The sequence below is a fragment of the Tympanuchus pallidicinctus genome, unplaced genomic scaffold (assembly GCF_026119805.1).
Source record: "Tympanuchus pallidicinctus isolate F22 unplaced genomic scaffold, pur_lepc_1.0 scaffold1, whole genome shotgun sequence".
Classification (NCBI taxonomy): domain Eukaryota; kingdom Metazoa; phylum Chordata; class Aves; order Galliformes; family Phasianidae; genus Tympanuchus; species Tympanuchus pallidicinctus.
The window spans coordinates 38,310,684-38,333,322 of record NW_026294618.1 but is presented as its reverse complement, the minus strand read 5'-3'; positions in this window follow the sequence as shown (position 1 = coordinate 38,333,322).

The window sequence follows — 22,639 nt, the reverse complement described above, 5'->3', positions numbered from 1 at the left end:
TCTTTCCTAATATGTATTTAAATTCTGTTTTCTTATGACCAATTTACTATATTTTGGAATAGAGAGTTTTCCTGCAGAGAACAAAGTGTTTTCAGAAAGTATTTTAAACACAAAATTGTAGAACCATAGAACCATCAAGATTGGAAAAGACCTCCAAGATCCAGTACAACCATTCATCTACCACAAATATTTCCCCACTAAACCATTCCCTTAATATTGCATATAAGCATCCTTCCTTAAAAGGAACAAGTTATACACACCACTGCTAATTTTGTCCTTTTTGGTACATTTCACAACTGAAAACAGATTTCACAGAGCAGAAGCAATAGTTACATCTGCGATTGTTTCCACATTTCTCATATCTGGAAATATCTGCGGGGCCCTGCCTCAATTAGGCTTGATGAGAGCTTTGTAGCAATAGAAAACTTGCTTTGAACATACTTCTTTCTTTTACCAAATTCTCTCACTTGGGCTAAACACTTGTAAAAAAAAGTTAATAAATGATCATCACATCGTGATGGAAGGATTAACTGCAAGATCTCATAATGCAAGGAGATTCCTCCCACTGTTTAAAGACTCATTGCAGCCTGCCCTGAGCTAGCAAAGTATTTTTTGACTTGTTTATTTACTTCTTTTCCTCACATGATTTTTAGTGCATTTACCCAATGGTGCTGCTGGATATATATTTTACTACAACTATCAGAGCTTCACAGTGAAATACAGTTAGCCTGCTGAATGGGATAAATGTGTTTATTGGTATCAGACCAAAACATCTCCTACCTAATACATCTGAGTAACTCCCAAACAGAAGATACTATTTTCAGTAAGAAAAAGATGACAAATATCAGAGTATTCTATCATCAAAAATGTGTACAGATATTTATCATTTGCTGCTAAAGATTTCCTCCCTTCAGATGGCAGAAGATGAGTCTACTATCAGGCATATTATTCTTGGCACACACTTTGGATCAGTTTAGAAAGAGGAAATCAAACCATCAAACATTACTGAAAGTAAATATGAAAGGTTCAGGTTTTACAGTTCCATTAGAAATCATAAATCATACAGCATTGTGAAAGAAAAACAGATAATAAATACATGAATAGAGCATTATATTTTTTTTTCTACTAGAGGTAAATTATTCCTATCCTTTCTTTAGCCAGACAGAAATTTTACTAATAAACTCAGCATTCAGAGTGTTCACAACTCCTGGGGATCAGGAAGAGTTCTTTCTTTCACAGCTCCTGGGGATAAAGAAGAGTTCTTTCTTTCATGGTTACATCACTGACTGATATGGCACAAGCCTGCAAGAAAAAAACAAAAAACAAAAAACAAAAAACCTCTGAATTTGGAACTCATAACTGACTTCAGGTATTTGGCTATGATTGAGTCACCTTCTGCCAGGCCAGTCATTCTCCATTTCAGCAAAACTAGGCTCTTCTTCCCAATCACTCACAAAAAATTCAGTCTTTCTTGAAGGATAAATGTGTTCTGCATTTATGTACAGAATTGTAATTGAAGCTCTTCTGGGTAGCCCATGCCACCTCAGCCTCACTTCTTTCCCAGCCAATGTGCAACAGACCTGGGCATTCTTGGCATGCCCTGATGATAAGTCTACCAATTAATAATAAATTTAATCTGCATTAGTTATTCCTACCTAACAAAATGCTAGAATGCAAGGAGGTGGGTAGGAAGTAGAAACCACTTGAATATTTATTAGAAAGAGTTGCTTTGGAAAGAACATAACAGCAATGGCAAAAAAGAGAGAAGTGTACTTCCTGACAGACTATTTGGATGCCCAGTTAACCAGCATATAAGTGCATAACTGTGCTCAGAAAATATTTCCTCACAACACTTGAAGAATACTTCAAGTTCCAGAGATCAAAAGAGCTACACAAGCCAAGTGTTATTCGTGTATTACATTGAAAGCAGTTATAAATAAAAGAAGAAAAAGGAAAATAGTGAAATCAAATTGTTTTCCTCTGTCATTCTTTTCTTTGTATCAATATTTGTTTTAAAAAGTAAAAGAGTTCTACCAGGCTCTGGTTAAATAAGACCCTTTCTGTAATTATAAATGTACACATGTAAGAGTCCTTTTAAAAGAAAATAATAGCCTACTGGGTATTAGGGCTTGTTCTCTTACAAATTTTCACAGTGCTCTGGGAGTTAGTCCTTTGAGAATTCATAGTGCTGGTGGGCTCCCACTTTAAAGAACTTCACATTGCTGAGGGTGGTGTTTCCCCTTTGAAGACTGTTACATTTTTTAACAGATCCTCCTTTGAAGATATTCATATCTGTGGGGTTCTCCAAAAGAGTCGGGGGAAAAGTCCCCTGTTGATGCTATTTACCAGGTTAGAATTTCAAACCTGGGAAAAATAGCTGATTCCTGGGAGGAGGATGCTCTTTTTGAAGCAGTTCAGATGGTTTCAGCAGGCTTAGCTTCTGAAGTTCTCATTGCTAGAAGGTGTCTGGCTTTAAAACTTTATATCATACACAATGTCACAGTGTTACTATGAGAAAGTAGCAGTATTTTCTTTAAGGAAATATGAACCACTCTGTTGTGAAAGCCTTTTTAAAGATACATGACTTGTTTGTGTGTTTAAGAAATGCATAAATTCTGCTAAGTGTAAAGATTGATCTATCTCTGTTTCAAAAACCTCAGGAAAAAAAAAAAAAAAAAAAAAGACTCTTAACATGCAAACTCACTGCTACATAACACTTTAATAAACTGAAAAGAGTTCTACCATTTTAAATAAGCTATGCTGACATGTGGCTGATTCTTATTTTGACTTTAGACAATCTAAATAATCCACGGGTGAAAGCAACATGTAAAGATTAACAGTGTTAGGATGCTCGTAAAAGACACTTCTTTTCTTTTTCCTTAGGAAAAAAATTTAAAATATACTATAACAAGAAAGGGATGACAGAAGGTAATGGAACTGTGAGGAGGCAGGGTATGAAATTTCTAAATGGAGGAAAGAAATATTGTTCTAAAACTTTTCCTAAAAATCTATGTGATGTAAAATAGTTTTATAAAACATCAGAATAATGCTTTCTCTGGTGTGGTATTTCTAACAAGAGTCTTGAAAGTCATCCCCATTTATCCAGCTAAAATAAGAACTAGTGAAACTAGTTTTACTTATTTGTTTCAAATTACTGCACTTGCTAATACAAATAGTTTACTGACATACTGTGCATGAAAGCTGACATAAGTGGAGACAATATTTCTATCGAGATCCATAATATGTTGGAGAAATGAATCATACCATAGAGTCATAGAATGGTTTGGGTTGAAGAAGACCATAACGATTATCTAATTTCAGCCCCCTTCCATGGGCAGAGTCGTCAACCAGCAGACAGGCTGCCCAGAGCCACATCCAGACTGGCCTTGAATGCTTCCAGGGATGGAGTATCCACAGCATGTTTGGGCAACAGGTTCCACCCTCTGCATGGAAACCTTCCTCCTAATATTTAACCCAAATCTCCCTTGTTGTAGTTTAAAACCATTCCCTTTTGTTCTATCACTATCCACCCATTCAAAAGCATTCAGATCACTTCTGATAGCTTCTTTTAGGAGAAAAATAATGTGCTTCTGGATTTTCTGTCCTCTCTCTCATGTAGATTCCAGAGAGAAAATCTGGGGACAGCAGAGCAGAGGAGTGGCGATTCTCAGAGGTGTGATCATTGAAAAAAAAACAGATCAGCTGGTAAGGTCTTGTCTGAATACACTACAGAGCAAAGTGCATAATGAAGAACAATGTTAATTCTTTGAGAATATTAATCCATTTCAAGGAGTTTATTACTGTGAAAGGAAATTTAAGCAGATTTCACCATTGTCTATAACTGGCAGTAGGATTGTTTTTGTAGGAATCATGGACTTGCTGAGGCTGGCAGGACCTTCTGGATCCATCTGGCCCAACAAGAGACACCAGAGCAGGGTGCCCAGGCCCACATCCAGGTGGCTTTTGCAGGTCTCCAAGGAGATACCACAGCCTCTGGGCAACCTGTGCCAGTGCTCCATTTCAGCACAGCACAGAAATGCTGCCTGATTTTTGGAGAAAGCTTCCTGTGCTCCAGTTTGTGCTCATTTCCTCTTGTCCTGGCACTGGGCACCACTGAAAAGAGCCTGGTTCCATCTTCTTTGAATCCTTTTTTCAGGTATTTATAGACAAGGACCAGATCCCCCCTCTCAGTCTTCTTCAAGCAGAATAATCCCTGCACTCTCAGCCTCTCATCGTGTTTTGCTGTGAATGCTCCACTCATTAGATCCCGTGTTATGGAGGTAAAGGCATGAAAGTCCATGTACACACATACAAAAATTACACTTAAGGAGACTGACTCCTTTGTATTTTAACACCTATTCGAATATGTAGACGTATGAGTCTCCTACAACTCTACTGGGATATTTAGGATTATAGAAGATAGAAAGCAAGGGCATTGAAATAAAAAAGAACTGAGAAAAGAATTGAAAATGGTTACCAGATTAACCTTTTGTGTTTGTCTTAGTTGTAAAAGGTTCCAAGCAAACAACATCAGATGGTGAACACACACAGGAAAAAAAAAAAAAAAAAATCAGCATATGTATCAGTATATACTGATTAATGGATGCTATAGATATCTTACCACTCTGTCTGCTTGGTTAGCTTTGTTTCAAATCTGATACAGATCTCATACTGCACAGCCGATCTTGAAATAGTTCGTGTTCCTTTAAATTCAGGCAATGCATCACTTTCTATTACCATGTGTCACATCAGTCTATGACTGTAAAGGATGAATTATGTGGACATGAACCAGCATGAGGCCTTAGTTCAGACAAATCTGAGATTTCATGAGAAAGCCAAATGTTCAGATAGATAAACTGTTTTTGTTTTGTTTTTTTTTTTTTTAATTAAAGAACATGTTGTTTATGTGCAAAAATCTAGAAATTATTAGCTGCCTCAAATGTTACAGTCCACTATGGCTTTTTCTGAGAGACCTAAAACTGTTTTCTCATCTGCCATTGAAGTTACAGAGCATTCAATTTCCATTGGAAAAGAGAAGCCATTTACCCAGTCTTCTTTAGTTCCTACTTCAAGACTAGAAGCCAAAGATGGAGCTTTGTAGAATTACCTCCTTGGAGTGCAGAGCTTTATTACCATTTATCTATACCAACATCTCTTATTTTTTTTCTAGAGATACAGAGATATTGAAGTGGATGTTCTGACAAGAAAGTTTACCAGAAAAGAAATTATCTGGGTCTGGTGAATCCATTTTGCTAAACCATAAATTCTGCCCAAACATCCTATCATCCATATAGCTCAAATGCTGGATTTAAGTTGCCGCACATTAACCAAGTCTCCTTGAAGAGAAATGAAATACATGGGCCTTCCAGCAGGTAGGGAACAAAGAAATCCAACTCTGGAACTCCAACACTGATATAGCCAACAGGATATAGGCTCATAATGTAAGATCTAGAAGGATTTTTAAGCTCTGATCATCAATCACAGAAATTTCCTTCTGCTGTCATATTTAGCTACTGCATTTATTATGTCTTCAGAAATGTAATTTTGAAAAAAAAGATGAGCACGATGAATCTGAACTAGGCCAGTATCAACATCTTTGGTGGCCTTTAACTGCATTGCCAAGCTTTCTAGGGAGATTCTGCTGTTTCTGTGAAACTCTATGTTAACATTTGAAAACTTAGGAAACATTTAAATATTCTCTGAAAGGCTTTCGCTCCTCACATACTAACACAATAAAAATTGGGACATCAGTGATTCGAATATTTGTATTTAAAAATCTATAAATAACATTTTCAGGACTGTCACTTGGGGCTATTTTCTTTTTTTCTGGGGCTTTGCTTTATATCTATTTTACTCACTGCAGAGAGCTCATGGTTACTGTTTCACAGTAAATACCTCTGAGTGTATCTTTCAGCTATGCTGATTGTTATAATTCTGATAAATTATTTCATAACTTATTTACAAGCATACCTCATACTACTCCAGGGATAATGAGATATAGAAGACACCTTATCTAATGTCAAAGAAAGGCAGTGTTACTGGTTCAGTCGAGGCATATTGCTGGTTCCAGGTGAGTGATGCTTTGTGGCTAACTTTATGTTCTGAAAAAAAACTGCAGGGAACTGACAGCTAAATAGTCATATGGCAGCATTACAGTGCAAAAGGTACTTGGTTTTTTTTCTGAGACTTTTATCAGAAGCTGTTTTGATCCTGGGGGAGAAAAATTTAAAGAGAAATGCAAATATGTTCCTGAGAGGAAAAATATAATAAATTAAAAAAACCTGGATCCTTTGGAATAGAAACTATAAATGAAATAGCAACCCTCAGTAGGATGTATATTCTTACCTGTTCATGTAAAATAGAATGAGGAAACTTTCAAACTCATTTCCTCTTGAGCCATGTTGTCTTTCTTAACCAAGCAAATATAATAAAGTTAGGTGGCATTTAGCACTACCAAATACCCTACATAATCTGTCACCCAAATGAAGTCCGTTGCTTCCTAACATGAAAATAGAATCATGGCAAACCTTCCTCACAGACCTGTCCTCTCTGGAGCATCACAAGAGCCTACTGTCAGTTTGGGTGTTTTGAACAAACCTTAACCTGAACAGGGTGACAATACCTTCACATGCATTTATCAGTTTTCATTACTTTGTATCACAATCTCCAATTCTATTTACATTAGTTTTTATCTTAGATGAAATAAGTCTTCATTGATGCATCTTAGCCACATTATTCAACACCCACCAGCTCACTGACAATTGCACATCAATACATTTTAGTTAAGCATCTGTCTTCTCATTTGCTTTCTTGTCAAATCTGCAATTTATGTCCACATAACTTTTCACTCTGTAGATGCTCTCTGCATGAAATAGGTAACGAATGCACAGAAAAATGCTACACTTGTTCTTCAGAGTGAATACAAAGTGCAAGTTCACGCTGTGAAGATCTGAAATGCTCTTTAGGGTTACACATAGGTGTGAAAACTGTTGTAATAATCTGTTGAAGCCATAGCCTTACCTAGATAATGATTAAATAATTTGGAGGAAAAGAAAAAAAATGTTGAAATGTATTCAGAAAATAGTCCTTCATATCAATCGAAAGAGAGTTTTAAAATAGAAATATAGAAAATAAAAATTAGTAAGTGCTTTATTCTCGAGCTTAATATTTAATCCATAAAATATCTTTCCTCTGCAATCTCCCACACCACTCCTCCACAATCCCCTTTCCAAAACAAATCAGGTCTTTTCTCAAGTTTAAATTATATATATATATATAAATATATTAAAATAAATATATATATATATATAAATTTTCTTTAGCAGTTGAAGAGCTTACTATCCAAATCCTGAACATTTTATAGAAAATAAAATGATATTTATTTTTAAGTGCATTCTACCTTCAACATGACTGCATCCTCATAACAAATCTATTGCGTTGTCCTGACACAGTTACTGCAAAGGTTTTTCCTGTGCTGTCCCAAGGGCCCAATTGATTTATCTGCCAGAAGCCTAAAGCCCCAAAATAAGATAGCTTTGAGTTTACAGAGGTCATTTTTCATTGTCTAAATAAAAATTTCTAAACAAAAATCTCTCATCCTGTTAACCGCAGGGTCCTTATCTCCCCAGAGGGTACAGAAACCTGAGAGAAGCCATTTCAATTCTTTTATGAAGAAAGATAAAAGCAAGTTTTCGATTAGAAAGCCAAGGAAAGCCTTCTTATTAAATGGTGGTAACAGTAACTAGTCAAAAAGGCAAAACCGTTCAAGGAAGGGGGAAAAAGGGAAATCATTATGCATGAAGCAAACGCTATACATGAGGCTGCCAAGGCAATCTGAGGCAGTGACATTCAGAAAGAGAAGGGAAGTTCACAAGCCTTTGTAACTAGTTCATTCCCATCTATTTAAAACAACAAAAAAAATATTTTATCAGGCGTGTTTTCTTAATTGAGTGTCCATAGCTTTATCAACTAACATTAAATATGTGTTAGAGTAATTATATATTCAGGTCCACTTTCTCTTGATCTGTCATCATTCAAAGCACTTAAACAGCACTGGCTGGGTTGTAAGATGGCATGTGATTCCAGACCCAGAATAATACATTCTGCAGTGCTAAGCTAAAAGTTGAAAGTGAAATTATTAAAAGTTGCTTCATATTCCAGTTATTATAAACTGAGATAAACAGGCATTAAAACAGTGATGTGCTGGGAAATTATCCAGACCACTGTAAGCAAAAGGTTTCTGCTGTTTGGAAAAATTCTCATTGTATGACTATAAGACTGAAGCACCCTAGAAGTGTTTTCCTTTCTCCCCCCTATACAGCCCAAAATGGGAAATGGAACAGCATTTAGGATTCTGTTTTATGTTTCAGTATACCAGCCATAAGTATTTAACTTATTTTAAATGCCAAGTTAAAAACCCCACCATCCTTATGAGGAAAAATTCTAGGAAAGGATTTGAGAACAATTTCCCTTTGATTCAGAAATGTTTCATGCTCAACATATAATGATTTCTTCTGCAGAAGGTTACAACTGTGAATGTTTAAGTGATATTCATGCAGAAGTTAGGAGGACATATTCCTATTCCTCAGACACTACAAAAATCCATGTTTGGATTGTCACCAGTAAAAAATGCCATCTAATACCATCTGCAGTGATGACATATTGACAGCAGTTTTTCTTGGTCTCCTATGTCCTGAATACAAGTTAGAAAATATCCTGAAGTGGATTTCTCCTCTCCATCCCATTTTTTCCATGGACATTCCTGAGTATGATGCATTCTAAAAATAGGTGAGAATATCCTTGCCTATCCAGGATAGCATGGTGCTTCTATTACCCAAGAGTCCGGATTTCTCCATCCTTAAAACACTGTGCATGCTTCCAACATTGAATGGTATTTCTCTCTTTCTCTGTTCCTTTTTCCACGCATCTATGATAAGAATTCATTCTTTCTTGAGTTTATACTTTCAGCTACATTTGTGATAAAATAGGTTTACCCCATTCAAATCAAGAAGAAAATCTTATATCGCTAAAGGCAGAGGGTTTCTTTGACTTCAGTGAGGTCAGGATTTTACCTCTAACACACAGCTTTGTGATGTTAATAATTTCAGCAGGCATAGAATAATTTATGCAGTCATCTCCTTTACCTGTACTTTACTTTTATATGTTTCTATACTTGCAATAGAGATACAATCTCTAATTTTAAAAAAGCTATGAAAATTAGATTCCAACTAAACCACAGTTTGCTATGCTTACTTCATTACTTTTCATATTTAAATGTATCATCTCTGCAAAGAAGCATCCTGTTCAGCAGTGTCCTGATCCAACCTCTGGTGCAGCCAGTGGAGCACTCCTGGTCCCAGGAGTAGAACCAGGTTGTGTATGTTCAAAGTATGCCTTTTTCTCTTGCACTCATCTAGTTGATTAACCACACATGACTGAGGGGTGTATTACTATTTCAGCTAACGCAGTCACCTTCTTTTGGTGAGTACTATAACTTGATTTTATAGGGGAAAATACAATGGTTTGTACATCGTGCAAGCATATAGCCTTTTTAAATTTATTTATTTTTTTTTAATTATTGCTATATAATCACAGAATGATAGAATCACCAAAATTGGAAAAGATCTACAAGGTCATCCAGTCCAACCATCCACCCACCACCAACAGTTCTCACTAAACCATATCCCTCTACACAAAATCCAAACGTTCCTTGAACACCCCCAAGGTCAGTGACTCCACCACCTCCCTGGGCAGCCCATTCCAGTGCCTGACCACTCTTTCGGAACAGTGGTATTTCCTAACGTCCAGCCTGAATCTCGGTGCAACTTGAGGTTCTTCCCTCTAGTCCTATCACTAGTTACACAAGAGAAATGGCCGACTCCCATCTCACTACAACCTTGCTCCAGGTATTTATAAGGGTTGATAAGATCTCCCTGAGCCTCCTCTTCTCCAGATTGCAAAAATATCTTTGAATGTATTACATACCTTTTAGATGTTTGGAATATAAAAAGTTAAAGTTGAGTTATTTGATATTGTTAAGGAGAATTTTTGTTTGTTTGTTTTAGTATTTGAGAGTTCTTTGTATCAAAGAGAGAATTTGTATCTTTGTATCAAAGAGACTAAGATATTAATCACATAGCAATCATAAATTTCACTGTAGAAGTTCCCTTAGACTAGAATTTATTGCAAGACCTGATTTCTGGAAGCCAAAGACAAGCAAACAGACAATAAGGTGCACATCTTTAATAGCAAGGACAATGAGCCATCAGAATAAGTGCAAGCACTGTCAGAAGTTACAGCAGAACTGGTTAGCTTTCTGAAAGTTATAGCCTTGTCTGTCTTGAATTACTGAACATAAGACAGGGATTAAAACCAGGCTGTTCTATGTCTTGTTTCAAACAGGAGGACTGACAACAACTCCTCCTGGCCTTAAAAAAATCCCTGAATCCAGGAACACTTTTTTGTTGGAACACAATTGCTAGAGCTGTTATGATTCACCCTCCTTGTTGCACTCTGGGACTCCCTACTAAGCGCAAGAAAATAAGATTTTAAGCCCAGAAGGATTTCTACAGTAATACAAGTTATTGATCCCTGTGTTGTTTGCAGTAGCAGCTTGTTTCTCTGTCCAAGCCCCTTTGAATCCCATTGTGCCCAGCAGGTTAATGCTGAGTAACAGCAAGTTGTTAGGACAACATGATGCATATTTTCCTATATATTGTTACACCATCCATTTGTATAAGACACAACAAGGCAGGTGTTGACTTAGATTCAGGCCAGTGTTAATGCTTTTTAAAACCTGGCTGAGAACCAAAACACCATTGATAACTTATGCTCTGTGTCATCTAATGTTAATTGAGCAAAATTTAAGATAAGCATGCTCCATCTTCAAGAGGACTCTTGATGGTCTTACAGAAGTTTAGTTGTAATGAGACATAGGATCAGTATTATGCAATGACTTTTGTGTGGCTCAGCAGAGTTCCTGGCAAACTAAGGATTATTTTGAATTTCGAAGTTCAGACATGTTAGACAAACACTTCCAGAGCACAGGCTGAATGCAAACATGAAGGATAGGACTGATGCTTGGTGAGATACACAGGCACATAATTCACTTATTAATACATGCAATAGATGTCTTGGTCCTGTACAAAGCTGAGCAAAGACTAACTTTCTAATTTTCATAGAAAACACTGCATTTTGTTCTTCTTTGCTTGGTCCTTTAAAAAGCTTGGTCATTCAAAAGAGATAAAAGAAATGATCTTGCTCACTTCTCTCCGTTAAAAATATCCCTAGATTTTTTAGAGATCAAACAGATGCCAAGGAATAAAATAGCTCCTTACACCACATCTCATGTTACCCAATGGCAAGGAGAGCATCACAAGACTATTAATTGGTTTTAAAAATCACTTGTGGGAGTTTTTGCCTGATTTTTCTTTAGTTTAGGTATGTTTAATTGTCTTATTATAGTAAAAATTTCCTGATTATCAGTAAATAAACTTATTTAGAGGTTTGCATCTTCCTCCAGAGCCTCTGCTGGTAAGGCCAACATAAAGCCTATTAAAGACTACATTACCTCCAGATGAACCAAGGCACTCTTGCAGAGTTTCAGTGTCTTAAAGAGCATTCCCCAACTTTTGCTTATCAGTTTTCCATATCTGTTTTCTGCCATTTCACTGAATTTCAGAAATAAATATTTTAAGAGAAAATCCATAAACGCATCAAACTAGGACTGTATGTGTTGAGTTATATGTGAGCTTACCTTCCTATTCAGTCCACAAATGTAACTTTGTCATATTTTAGAAACGTCTATAACAGGACTCACAAACGTTATTTTGAGTTACATTCTTTAAACAATCCAAAAGGAAAGAGAGGGGCAAAACATGTGTTAAATAAGGCTGAAATGTATTGTTCTCTGTTATACAGTGGTGCTGCACCTTTTTAATTACCTTTATTTTCGTAGGTGCTTGACCATCACTTCCTCACATGTCCAGGGTCAAACACTGGACTTGGGGTTAGGAACGGGTTTCCTTTCTTTTCAGTTCAGCAGGAATCTGGAACCCTTTTCTGCACTAAGGGCAGGAGAGTGCAGCCAGGATGTCTGAGTAAGTCTTTCCTAATAGATTTCCATTTGTTTCAAAGTCCTCAGGTGTTGGTAGCATCCTGATCTCATCTCACTGGAGGAAAAAGCAACTCTTTCCCCATGAAGAATTAACCTAACTGAAGTTATTGGGCTCTGCCTGATGTTATACTGGTGCATCTGATACAGACTGGGGTTTGTAGGGTATCTATCAGAGTGGATAATTTGAATGCCCTTCAAAACTAAGAAACTTGTTTGTATTTTAAAATCATAGACATGTTATCAAACATCTGTTACACATCATAATATTTATTGTAATATACTTCATAATATGTTGCACCAATAGTGATAAAAATAGCTGTAATAATTACACAGATGAAAAAGACAGTGCAACTCACAAACATTAAGTATAACCAAAACATAAATTTATCAATCAGAGTTTTCATTTAAAATGTAAAACCCTACAAAAAAAGAAAAATGCAGACAACACAGGACATTTGAATTGGATTTCCAATTGAGATCCAAACAAACTGAAGTTAGATATAAGGTTAATGTGTACCCAGGGACCAAAAAATAAAATAAAAAAAAAAAAAAATTAATATCATTATATCAATTAATTTATATATATATAATTTATGTAATAGATATATATGTATAAAAGGAAGCAAGAAAATAGCCTTTTTTTACATCCAGACAGGCCTGAGAATAATAATGTGCTAGTTTTTCAAATCCAAGTAGCTATTGAAAATTGTAATGATTTCAGTCTAAAAAGCAATGCTGGAAAGCCTCTTCAGAGATTGCAAGCTCCTACTGTGCAGAAACATTGTGTCACTGCACACCAGTGTAATGGAGACAGACAAAAGAAATACTTCAAGGAAAGATGTGGGGAAGCACTGGATGATGTATTTTCCCAGAAAACCTAGTTACAGTTTTACCAGTGACAGAAAAAAAGAGGAGGGGAAGCTGGAGGGGCAAATTTCTTGCCATAACCTGAAAATGCAATCTCAAAACTGATTACATTTAAAGCAGAGAGGCTTTGGGTGTCGTTTTCGTTCATCAGAAATAGTATGGCAATTTACTATGAGAAAGGGCCACAGTATGGTTTATGGTTTTCTGCACATTCTGTGCTAACTTACTGCTCAGGTCTGATCCCTCACACTTCCTTGCTGACCTTTTCATGCAAAAAGAAACGAGAAGCACTGCAAGGGCTGTGTTAATCATTCTTAAACTTCTGTGCTCACAGCTTGTTTCACTCTGTATTTTTAATTTGATTAAAAAAAAAAAAAAAAGAAAAGAAAAAAAGAAAAAAAGCCTATGTTGCTATTCAAACAAAAGGCACACCGATGGCAAAATTACTCATAGTACTTTAGTCTATATGGAGATTTAAATCTGGATTAAGCTGTTATTTAAGCTGTTGAATGTTGCATAAAACATCAATAATAATTACATTTTATTTACTTCCTAGGCTTGATCCTGTATAATATTTATGAAGTGCAGAAAAATACTGTACTTTCAGGAAATTATGCTTTCCAGGATGTTATCTAGGTTTCAAAGAATCACAGAATTGTAGGGGATGGAAGACACCTCAAGAGATTATTGAGTCCAACCCCCCTGCTAAAGCTGGTACCCTGCAATAAGTTGCACAGGTAGGCATCCAGACAGGTCTTGAATATATCCATAGGAGACTTCACAACCTCCCTGGGCAGCTTATTCCAGAGCTCTGTCACTGTGACTGTAAAGTTCTTCTGCATGTTTGTAAGGAACTTCTTATGTTCGAGTTATAGGCTATAGCTCCTTGTCCTGTTGCTACATAGCACCAATGAGCCTGGCCTCATCCATTTGCCTCCCGTGTCCCTTTAGATATTTATAAATATTATTCAGATTCCCCCTCAGCTTTCTTTTCCCTATGATATTCAGTCTTTGCTCACATGGGAGATGTTCCAGGCTCTTTATCTTCATTATGGTTCTTCATTGGACTACTTTTAGGAGATCTCTGTCTTTGTTGAACAGGGGAGTCCAGAGCTGGACACAATATTCTAAATGTGGCTTCATCGGGGCAGAATAGAAGAGGAGGATCACCTCCCTTGATCTGCTGTCCATGCTCTGTTCAGTGCAACCCAGGATACCACTAGCCTTCTTGGACACAAGGGCATACTGCTGGCTCATGGTCAACCAGTTCTCCAGCAGAACATCTAAGTCCTCTCCAGCAGGTCATTCCATAACCTGTACTGATGCACACAATTATTCCTCACCAGGTGCAGGACTTTACACTTGCTCTTGTTAAACCTTGTCGAGTTCCTTCCTGCCCAACTCTCCAATCTTTTGCTGAGGATGCACTCTATCCCTTCAAATAGGTCATTGAGGAAGATGTTGAACAAGACCAGACCCAGCACCTACCCCTGGGGAACTTCACTAATTACAGGAATCTTACCATACCCTGCACTACTGATGACAATCCTCTGAGCTGTGACAGCCAGTCAGTTCTCAGTCCACCTTACCTACTAATCTATCCTACTCTTTATAAGTTTCATAACAAGAATCTTGTGGGAGGTGTCAAGCACAATGCTGAAGTCAAGGTACACAACATCCACTACACTCCCCCCATCTGCCCAGCCAATGATGATATCACTGAAGGCTACCAGGTTGGTCAAGCATGATTTCCCCTTGGTGAATCCATGTTAACTACTCCTGATAACCTTCTTCTCTTCCAATTTCTTGGAAAGAGTGCTCAGAACAAGTTGTTTCATCCATTGATTGTTTTGTTTTGTTTTCCTTAATTGGTACACACAACAAGTGCATTTAACACCACTTTTAAAACTACATTAGGGACAAAAATTCTGACATTTATTTTAGAGGTTAAAAGGATAGGAAGATTTTTTAAAGCCTTTTTTAAAGGGCTTCACAGCCCTAAGTAGCTTTTCATTTCTACTTTCTCTGAGGCATTTGCACTGATGCAGTGATTCCCTTTATCCTAAGGTGTAACTGGAGAATTCCTCATACAGGAAACCATGGCACACAGCTGAGAAACAATACTGCATTCTGATTCCATGCAAAATCTCCCAGAAGGTGTTGTAACTTCAAAATAGAACAAGAAATGCAGAAGAAATAATCTTGCGCGAGGAAAATTATTGTAGTCACAGTTCCCCATTAACACATATATGTAAAGATATTCAGATGCAGAAATATTTTGTTTCAAATCTTTGTCAGAACTGGAAGTACTCTTTGGTGATTTAGAGCATTCATGTTCCTGTCTGATGTTGGTTCCATACAAAAAAAGAGCCCAGACTTTCAAACACATCAGCCCTCAAGTACCTTAACAAAAATCCAGCTGCATGCAAAAGAACTCAGAGCAATACCACATTTATCAGTACTTGTGGGATCAGATGTTGCTAACCCAACTGCAACCAGAATTTGTCGTGACAATAGGCTCTAACCTTCACTATAGAATCTGGAGCTCTCAAGTAATTGTAATCCTAATAACATTAGAAAATCGAATGGAAATCACTCTAATAATGCACGTTTTGCTTCGTTTTCTTTGGATTCAAAAATAAATAAAAAGACGAGGAAAGACAGAAAGTAAAAACAGGAAAAAAATAGTAGAATAGTCCTGCCACTGATGTCTATGGCAACTGGCAGAAATCCCATGCATTTTAATGGGAGTAAGATTTTTCAATTTTTAGTGCTTGTGCCCTACATATCTTTTGCCTTCAGCTCTTCTCGACAGCACTGACTACATGATGTTCTGAAAAATGAACCTTAAAAATGCAGTCTTGGCTTGTTGGTAAGGTTTACTAAAAGAGGGTTTTTTTCTCTTAACTTATGCTCAAATTTCAAACATGGGCATAAGGATATTTTTATTTTACTACACAAGGGGCCTGAACAAGTCTCGATACTGACAGAACACTTTATGTGATATTTAGCAACAAAGAGGGAAACTCTGTCAGCCTAGAATTCACAGGAGCAGGATTTGGCTAAATCCATAGTGTGGTGTGGGAAAATTACCTCAGCAATGTCTACTTTTGCTGATTTTTCCTTATGCTGACACTTCTGATGCCCTGAAAGTTGCTGTGCTCACATCCATTGCTATTGGTGTCAAAGAACACTATCATTCCTCACATGCCAAGATGAGGAAAACCTATTGCAATGCCCAAAAGACTTAACTCCTGTCAAATATATTCATTTAACACAAGCATTCTGGTCTATGACTCCAATGTCTTAAAGTGTTGGTGTGAAGTAAGAAGAAAGAGAAAAACAGACAGTAGCTTTGAAAGAAAATCTGTTAATAGCTACAGCCACCAAGGTTCACTGTAGGAGAAAGTGTTAGCCACAAAGGAAGACTCCAATTTCCAAATTAATATTATGTACAAAGGGTTATAGGTTCTTATATGGAGGGGAAAAAAAGAAAAAGCAAAAAAACCCACCAAGCTTAGAAAAACCTCCCTCATGAAAAAATTCTGCTCAGTCTTGATATACACTATACACTTGATGTAACCATCCTTGTGTCCAACTTTCCCTGAAGACCCTGGCCATTACTGGTCATCCAGTTATTAGCGCAGATTTAGAATTGCTAAATTCTGTATGAAGAAAAAATAAACATGTTCAGCTATTATGTCTGCAGGGTTCTCTTTATTGTTTTTATATTTTTGACAAGGCTATAGAAGCACAGTGCACAATGAAATAACTTCATCTGGTGCTACCAATTCCTCTTGCCTTAGGTTAAGCAATAACCACAATTCACCCCTTTGTACTCTCCACTGCATTAAATTCACATGTATGGGAACAAAATACTTTCAGAAAAGATCCATTATCAAGCCACTCATTCGAGCTCCTGAGTCTACATTGGTGTTATATTCTTATATATCTGGGGAAATTCACTGATATTTTTATTCCCCGATAGCTCTTTCACAAATTTAGTGGTCCTTTTGGCTTACCACAACCACCAAATCGGTTGTATTTGGGTTTCCAACCTGAGCAATTCTATGATTCTATGATTCATGATTATAAGGCCCTTGTCCCTTTGGTTTCATCACCACACTTCTAAGCTTGCCACAAAAGTTTACTATTTGCTTTCCAGCCAATACAAGTAAATTAGTGTAAAATTTAAGAACAGGCATAATCTCACACTACTGACAAATATCAAACATGATGTGACTGCAAGAAAAAATATGACATTTGCAAAACAGATAAATATTTCTAAGTCAAAAAATTGTCATCTGAAGCTTTGTATGAGCTTTGTCTTGAGATCTCACTTTGGAGAAAGATGGATCCGGTGGAGCATGGCATGAATCATCAGCCCTGTGAGGAAAGTCTGAAAGAACTTGAGACATTAACTTATTTGAGACATTAACTAACAGAACTTGAAACTAAAAGAAGTGGAAGGGGAATCTTGAGCACAGGCTGCAATGTGGAAGAGAATTCTCTATTTGCCAAGTCTATTTGGGGTAAAACAGAAATAAATACACTTAGGCTTCTACAAGGAAAGTTAAACACGTTGAAGCACTGGATATGGTTCACTGAGCAATAGGGAAATTTCTGCAACTGAGGCTTTTAAAGAGTAGACAAATGACATAAATATAAACAGACTCTGCCCTGGGACCATAACATTTGAGCCAACATTAAAAACACTTTCACCCATTTTGGTTTCAATCATAGAAACATTTATTCTTGAGAAGAAGCATAAAAGAGCTTTCATTGATCAGGACAGACTGGAAAAGTTTACCTTTCCCTTTGCCATCACGTTCCAGAGGGTCAGAATGTGTGTAACTTTTGCAGGAGCAATATTTAACACACAAGATTTTTCCAGATACCTGCAGATACACAAGCTTCTAACTTTTTTCCCACTCTCTTTCTCAGTATAGCACAACAAAATAGCTGATAGCAAAGGAAACTAAATAGGGATCACCATTCAAACGAGACAGACACTCAGGTTGGAGACCAAATATTTCCCATAAAGCCACGTAAATCATTTTGTAAATAGTGAAGATATTTCTACTGAAAAAGAATTTTCCAGAGCTTCACAAAGTTACAAATCCTAAATCATGGTAGATTTGAAGGATCTTTTGAAACAAAGATTTTGAGAACATACAATGGAAGGTCTAAGGGAGAAGATGAGATTCTAAATGCATTTTTAGAAGTACAGAATTTTATGAGACCTTCTCCAAGGCACAGAACTGGAGATTTTAAATCAATTGCAAGGCAGACCTACACAGGATATTTGTGAGTTTGGCTCGCATGAAAAAACATTTGGCTTCACGAATTTCTCCCTAAAATGTAAACATCTCACAGTTACAATTAAACGTATCATCTGAAGATACACAGGGCAAACTCAATTCCTACTTTCTGAGCTGTACTCAAATAGTTGTCTGTCAGTATTAGCCCTTCCACAGTTTCACAAAGGAGACCTTAAAATTGTAGTGCTTTTTGAATACCAAACTTCTGCATAGAAAAGTTGCTTGGTTAATTTTCAATTTCAGATGTGATTGCGGTCTTATTTTACTAAGGAAATGTTTATCTCTTTAAATCAGTTTTTCCCCAACTAATCACAGTATTTTACTGCAGTATGTTTGGATTCCTTCTGATATTGTTTATAACCAATACACCAAAGGGAAACAGTACAGCAAAGGGAATGCAACATTTCCTCTCATCATCATATGTCTATCTAATGCAAAACAGAAAAGATTTGAAGGCAAACACAAAAATTCAGAGGAAGTAGGGTCTGTCCACCAGTTATGCATTGACTACATTTGTTGGTTTCTTAATTCATCAGGAATCTCAGTTTCTTCATTCTGCCTCTTTGCATCATGTTAGGTTTGTTCCTTGTGCTACGTTTTTTTTCTTCTTGCTGTATACGTTCTGAATACTGAATCATTTTTTTAAAATACTAAAAAGAGCATAGAAACATGAAACTAAACCCCCCAAAAAAATGAAGCATGGCACAGTAGGGGAAGAAAGCTTCTGGGGAGAGAAAGCAAAGATGTGTGACAGATGGAAAGGTCTTAATGGATGAATGGTACTACTACAAATAAGTAGCAAGCAGCCGGAGGGAATCAAATAATGATTATAGAAGAAAAATGAGGGTTAAAAAAAATGGAGTAAAAAACCTTTGACACAAACAGAAAACTCTAGATTAGCTATTTTTTTAAATTTATTTCTTTTATTTCTTTTTGTTCATTTATTTATTTATCTGGGAATTTAATTATATGCTTCCCACAAACAGGGAAATCAGTAGTGACAAAGGAGGTAGGCAGCTGACAAGTGAGCCAGTGTGGACAATACAAAAAGCTCAACATGTCCTTGGAGAGGAAAGAATGTACTCCAGGATTCAGTCTGGCATGCCCCCAAACCTGAACAGATTACTTTCTGACGATCAATACCTGTAACCACCAGAGGCCTGTTGCTGAGCTAAAAAAAAAAAAAAAAGAAAAATTCAGCTTCAGAGAGACCTGGTCCCAAGCTTACGTTTTATTTTTGCCACTGGGTGCTGAGGTAAGAGCCTTGGACAAGGCTCATTTTTCATCTCTTTATAGGACTGTGGATTGAATATGAAGTGCCACAGCATGTTCTCAGGGCTTTGCTCGGTCAGTTTCCCATACCGGAAAGAAATACTTTCAAGACAATGCTCTTCCCCTTTGACCACAGCTGGTATCAGATCTTTCACAACAGCCTGATTAATAACTCTCTTTTCACATCTATGACTCTTTATCCACCTATAAGGGGAAAAAAAATAAAGTTCTTATTGTTTCCTTAAGTTCCTTTATTTTTTTCTTTTTTTTTTTCCCCAAGAGCCTGAAAAGCCAAAAGATTTCATTGTTTTACTTGAAATATCAATATGTATTCCTCGACTGAAATGAAAAATAACATTTTCCCTATAATAAAATTTAACCATGAAAAAAACTTATAAAAATAATTTCATATGTTACTATGAGCATGAAGTAATAATTCATATCTATATCTCTAGAATCATAGAGTTATGCATGATTTCACGTCTCTAGTTACAGTTCCACCTTTCCCTCTCTCTCAACTTTTAGCTTAATTTTCCTGCCTTTTTTTCCCTTTTTTCTCTTTTTTTTTTTTTTTTTTTTCTCAAATGCTGAAAGCGGTGTTCACTTTCCAGGAAGCATTGATGCAATTTATTTGTTTGCCCATCTCACGTTGCTCAAGGTGACCTACCTGAATAAAGGAAAGCAGGACAGAGATCAACATAAATCTAAACAGCTTTTTAAGGAAAGGAAGAGAAGTGAGTGATAGAGGAAAGGAAGGAAGGAAGGAAGGAAGGAAGGAAGGAAGGAAGGAAGGAAGGAAGGAAGGAAGGAAGGAAGGAAGGAAGGAAGGAAGGAAGGAAGGAAGGAAGGAAGGAAGGAAGGAAGGATGCACTCCATTATTAATAGTAAACTCAAGGATGATGGATGAAAAGAACAACAATATCCTTTAATCATAAAGAGCTAGCATTCCAGCAGTGCTGGTGAGTGAAGCAGTGAAACCATTTGAGACTTAAACAGATGGATTAGGAAAGGTTCCACTGTGGTTTCCTGGACGGATTTCAAAACAACAGCCTGATTAACTAATGCACAAAAAGCAAGTGATTCTTCCAATCAATAAGCTTTTATGCAAGCATATTTGAGTTATAATATTTAAACAGAGCAGACAAGTGGGAATCAGGAATTCCTCACGCTGTGCTAACAAAGCAGTAAGTTTTACTTGAATCTGGAGATCTCTTTTTTCTAGCAACACTCTAAGGGATTTTATAACTAATGTTGTCACCACATGTTCATCAATATATTAACAGCTCCTGACAGTTTTGAGAAAATGATGGTGAGTTCCAAGTCAAAGAGCTGCTATTTTTTACAAATATGTTTTAAACAGGAGAAGTTAACAAAAAAATCATCAAACAATTGAAACTAGACACTGAAGTTAATCACTGACTAAATGTCTTGGTAATCAGACTTCCCTCAAATAATTAGAGAATAGAGGAGTATAATCAGAACCCCAGGTCGTGAGAGTTCACATCTTTAGGCATGAATAACATATTTTTCCTGAATAACAACATTTCTTGGAAACTGCAAATGGTAACAGTTTTTCATGGGTATTTCTAAAACATCTTTAAAAAACTTAAAGGTGGTTAAGAACTTTTAAAAATTAATGGCAAAGATTTTTAAGTATCTTTCTCTCTTAAGTTTCTAAGAATCATAGGTAGATGTCTGGCACTTTATGAAGGTTCATAAAAAATGGATTATGAAGGTGCATTAAGAAATGGATTTTTATATAAGATATTATTGTTACATCAAATATCTTATTGTATTCCAAGGATAGAGAAGGAATTTTATCAGATAATCAAAGAAAAAATTCAGATTTCTGAATGGTGGTTGGACTACTATGCCATGCTCTCTTTTACTGTCTTTATACAAACCTAGAAGATATGCAGATTTATACTGATTAATTATCGAATTATCTTTCTTTTTCAATCTCAGACATGGCTAAAAAGTATTTGACTGTAAACCTGACACTTGGCCAGAAAGGAATTTTGCTTATTGTGTAATATTCTATAGGAAACATTTATTTAATATTTTGTTTTACATTTCTCAGTAGTTTATACATTTTCAGATATAGTCCATCTGATACAGACAAGCAGAAGAACAACTAGGAGAGTTTGAAGGTACATAATAAAAGGAATCAATTACATAACTGCAACATCACAAGACTTCACGATTGCAATTAAATTATCACCACATTCAGAAAAAGGGGAAAATGCATCACATTTCCTTCATGCCTGAACTCAAGTTCAGGTCATTTTCAGAAAAAAAAAAAAAAAAAAGAAAAAAAGTGAACTGAGGAAGATACTTCAGAATTAAATGTCTCCCTTATTTATAAATACATCCTGCATTTCGCTAGTTTACAGTAGCCACTACACGTGTAGTATACCACTAGTTTCTGACCTGCCAGAGGCCAGTTTGTAATTGCCTATTGTGATATCTCAAGGACTTCACTCTAGGTTGGAGTATTGCACTGCTGTGGTGCTGGAACTGTGTCTCCTTCTGTCAAGGAATCTGGACTCCAAAACACAGATCCTGTCTTTCCTTTCTCCCCTCAAAATCACCCAGCTAAGTCTTCTTCTTAGGACAAGTGTAGGTCTGAATATATATATATACATTATATATATATATACATATGTTTGCCTGTAGGTTTATAATGGAAATGTTTTTTATAAATTGAAAAAAGTGTATGAGGGGAGAAAATGCCTACAGCTCTGGATCCATTAATAAGTCTATTAATCGAGACAGTAAGAACAGTGTCTTTCAGTCTCTAGGGTATGACCCTCACAGGACAAAATATCATTGTCAGAGTGACTGAACAGTTGACAGAAACATAGGACACAGTAGCAAGATAGCAAGGATATAGTAGTCAATGAGAGCCTCAGAAGTCAGCAGAGAGCAATCCTTTCAATGTTCTCTTCACCTTTTTCAGACAAAAACCCTCTTTTCAATGAAGTCACATTCATACCTTTCATCTGATCCAGATTGTCACTAAGTTAACCCCCACCAAAAGCATTTGCAGTATGTAGTGTTTGGA